Source organism: Populus euphratica, unplaced genomic scaffold (assembly GCF_000495115.2).
Source record: "Populus euphratica unplaced genomic scaffold, PopEup_1.0 scaffold403.1, whole genome shotgun sequence".
Lineage (NCBI taxonomy): Eukaryota > Viridiplantae > Streptophyta > Magnoliopsida > Malpighiales > Salicaceae > Populus > Populus euphratica.
Genome location: NW_011500081.1, coordinates 22,784 through 26,363, shown reverse-complemented (window position 1 = coordinate 26,363; position 3,580 = coordinate 22,784). Strand labels below are relative to the sequence as shown.

The window sequence follows — 3,580 nt, the reverse complement described above, 5'->3', positions numbered from 1 at the left end:
GCTGCTGCCATTGCAGCTCTCTCTTCCTCTCTTCTCTCTTCACATTTTCATAATTCTCTTCACTCATTTTGCTCTCTTGCATATGCCTCTATTTATAGGCATTCATGGAGGCTTTTCTTCAACAAAGGTGGCTGCCAACTCCAACTCTTCTTCAACAATGGTGGCTGCCAACCTTTGACATCTTGGATGAGTGCACATGGTTGGTGCAATAGCAAATGGTTGTTGCACATTAATAGCAACCAACCTAACAGCTTTCTCTTCTTTGCCATGTTATTGATAATCTTGTGTTATATCATATGTTGTTTCTCCGTCTGCTAAATTCAGTTACAACTTGCATGTATTGTGGTTTTGAATTTATAGATACTAAAGATGATAGTTTATCCTGGCAACTGTGTTGGAGTTTAGATTAACAAAGTACTGAGAAAGTATCCGTGGGTTGGATTCAAACTAGAAGACTTAGAAGGACCAAATTGATGATATAGGAAGACTGTTACTACTTTTAGTCAATGGAAAGAAATGCATGATCTATTGAAATATATTTGTAATCAGAAGAATAAGATTGTGTTTGATTGATGCATGCATGACCACCTTGAGTGTTGGAGATTAGGTATTAGTTCATAACAGGGGCACTTGTTGTAGCTTCGGTTTAGGGAGCTCCAGTGGGATTTTGAGCTGGGGTTTGATGGGGTATTTGAAGACGGGGATGTTTTTTTGTAGCTGTTTTAGGTCAGTACAGTTGATTGGTGAATATTTCTTAGACCGAGGTTGGTCGAAGGGTGTGTCAATAGGTGCAAGGGAGGATGGAGCTGGCTCTTGGAAAAGCACTAGTAGTGATTGGAAAGTCTCTCATATGAGGTAGGTGATGGGTGAAGGAACTTGTTGCGACAAGTGTTTGATGTGGTGAAGAAGAAAAAGGGTAGATGGCATGATGGGATTTGACAGTCATATGGTTTCAAATAGATGTTCAATGAAATTTTCTGAAAACTTGAACTTTTGTTTAGGCCTGTCGTCTGGACTGGTTTCTTTCTTGTTTCCATCAACCAATTTCCATCTTATCTGGCTTAAGCAATTGTTTCTAATGAATTCTCAATGTTTAGCAGAAATTATGCTTGCTTGTTGGATATTATACATAAACACTCAAACTTTGTCCCGCCATCATTATTTGTAAGCTTATAAACAATTTCATATAATTTGAATCAGCCTCCTTCCCCTTAGCTACTGAATCCTAATGTAATTTCAAGTGAAAGCAAATTCCATGTTCTCACAATATGGCTCATACCGGCATTTCTCAGGAGAGAGTATTTCAGCTGACACATTTTCAGTCTGGGGACTCTATTTCTGAATACTGGCTATCCCATCGCTGACTGCTATGTAATGTTTGCATATTTGTTAATTGATTGCAGCCACCAGATTCATCCAGTAGAAGCTACCATTTCCAACCAGTGCTTTCGTGAATGGAATCAGATATGGTAATGCATCACGGAGGATGTCATTGCAGGAGAGTAAGGTGGCGAGTCCAAGCACCAAGTAGTGTCGTAGCTTGGAACTGCAACTGTTCTGATTGTTCCATGAGGGGCAACACTCACTTCATTGTCCCTTCTGAAAAGTTTGAGCTTCTTGGAGATTCCAAAGAATTTCTTACAACCTACACTTTTGGTACGCATACAGCGAAGCACACATTCTGTAAGTTTTGTGGCATAACTTCGTTTTACATTCCACGATCAAATCCAGATGGGGTTGCGGTTACTTTCAGATGTGTGGATCCAGGGACTCTCACTCATGTTGAGATTAAGCACTATGATGGGAGGAATTGGGAAAGCTCTTACAATCAGACAGGCATTGCTTCATGCTCCCAAGGTACAGACTGAATTGTCACTCTTTCTTTCACCACTCTCCTCTGTTTCCCTCCCTAAAGGAGAAGTACAACATTTTGGAAAAACCTTTGTGATGTCGCTTTTTGGAAATCCTCAAAGTTGGAAAATAAAATCAGCAATGGCTAAGTGTTGCCCTCGGCCAAAACTTTGCCTCGTTTCCTTGTGTTATTTGAACAAAAAAACAAGTTACCCTAACTGCTAATTAAGAGAGAGAATTTATGCATTTCATGATTCCCACATTGATCATCATTTCCCTTGAACATGAGGATCGAATGGACAGCAAAAAACAGAGGTTGGAAACTAACGATTTGCATGTTTAAATGACCTCAATAAACACAAAGTATTCCTGTAGGTTTGGTTAACCTTTCACAACACATCAATTTTCATCCCAGCACGAGCTTGATAGCATTTGCCAGTGTCGTTTGTGTCAGTAGCCATGGCTAGAGAAACCTATGCAGCATATGCTAAACTTGGCACAACAACAAATCATGTGCTGACTATTGTGCCCGCTATATCTCTACATGTGAAAGAACCTTCAACTCGTTAATTTGATCAAAGTCTTCGGTCATGGGATTCATGGGAGGGACTGAACTATCATGCCATAAGCTGACAAGTAGTACTTAACAAAAAAATATTGAGGATATTCGTCACCTCGTTAATTCTTTGATTTTTCCTTTTGTTTTATCGTTACTCGACACTTCCTTTCGATTAATCTGTTTTGAATGGAGCATCTTAATTAACCTTAATATGACAAGATCTTTAATCATATTGCCATCTGGAATCTTAAAAAAAAAAACTTCCTGCTTGACACCCTCGCCTCGATCTGTCTTTCCCAATTCCCATCCCATAACATGTCTCTATGCCTCTTTTTTTTATTTTTCAGTTCTCATGACTCTGCATGTATGCAGGTGCGCACAAATTTTTTATATGCAGATTATGCATCATTTTTCAATCAAACATCACTTTTCTATGTCCAGTGGCACTTGCCTATCCAGCCAAGACCACTATCATCTTCACAAATGAAATGATGTGAATGACACAACAATTTTTTGGGAAATATTTTCACTAACATCTTTACCATAAGAATTGGGTTTGTAAATACAGTCATTAGTTAAGAAAATGAAGCTATGTTTTGGCCATACAAGTTCTAGGTTTCAAGTCCTAGACTCCATACACTGGCTCCATACAAAAGCTATCTTCACACATTTTCTTTACATATATTTTACTCTTCTCATATTTACTAATTTAAACATCAAATAATCTTCTATTTTGATAAATAACTGGGTTTTTAAGTGAACACCTGTTGAACCAATGTCAACACCAGTCAATAGTCCAGAGAAATAGTCCAGAGAAATCATTTTAGAAAGCCTAATTCTCGTTCGATGATTTCACGATTCTACCAATCACTTATCAACAATTTTTAATTAAATTTAACAAAATTAATCAAGGCGATTTTTGAGAAAATCTTTGTCGATATACAATCAGCGATCTTTTGATCAAATTTTGAAGTCTACCTATGATCATCAGCAGCTACGACAAAGTGGAAGATTGTACTTCACCATTGACATATATAAAGATTTTTAAATCCTAGAAACCTGGGTTTCTGTAGATATATTAAATGAAGTTTTAGTTACCTCTCCATCAACCAAAATATATATGTGTGGCTGTGTCAAATTAATGAATGGACCGATTTGTTTGGTGTTCGA

The 3,580-nt window shown here is 37.7% G+C and overlaps 1 pseudogene; it reads left to right on the top strand.

Moving 5' to 3' along the window:
• The window catches only part of LOC105108789 (centromere protein V pseudogene), a 5,786-nt pseudogene extending 3,758 nt beyond the window's left edge, over positions 1-2,028 (top strand).
• The last annotated feature ends 1,552 nt before the right edge of the window (positions 2,029-3,580 follow it).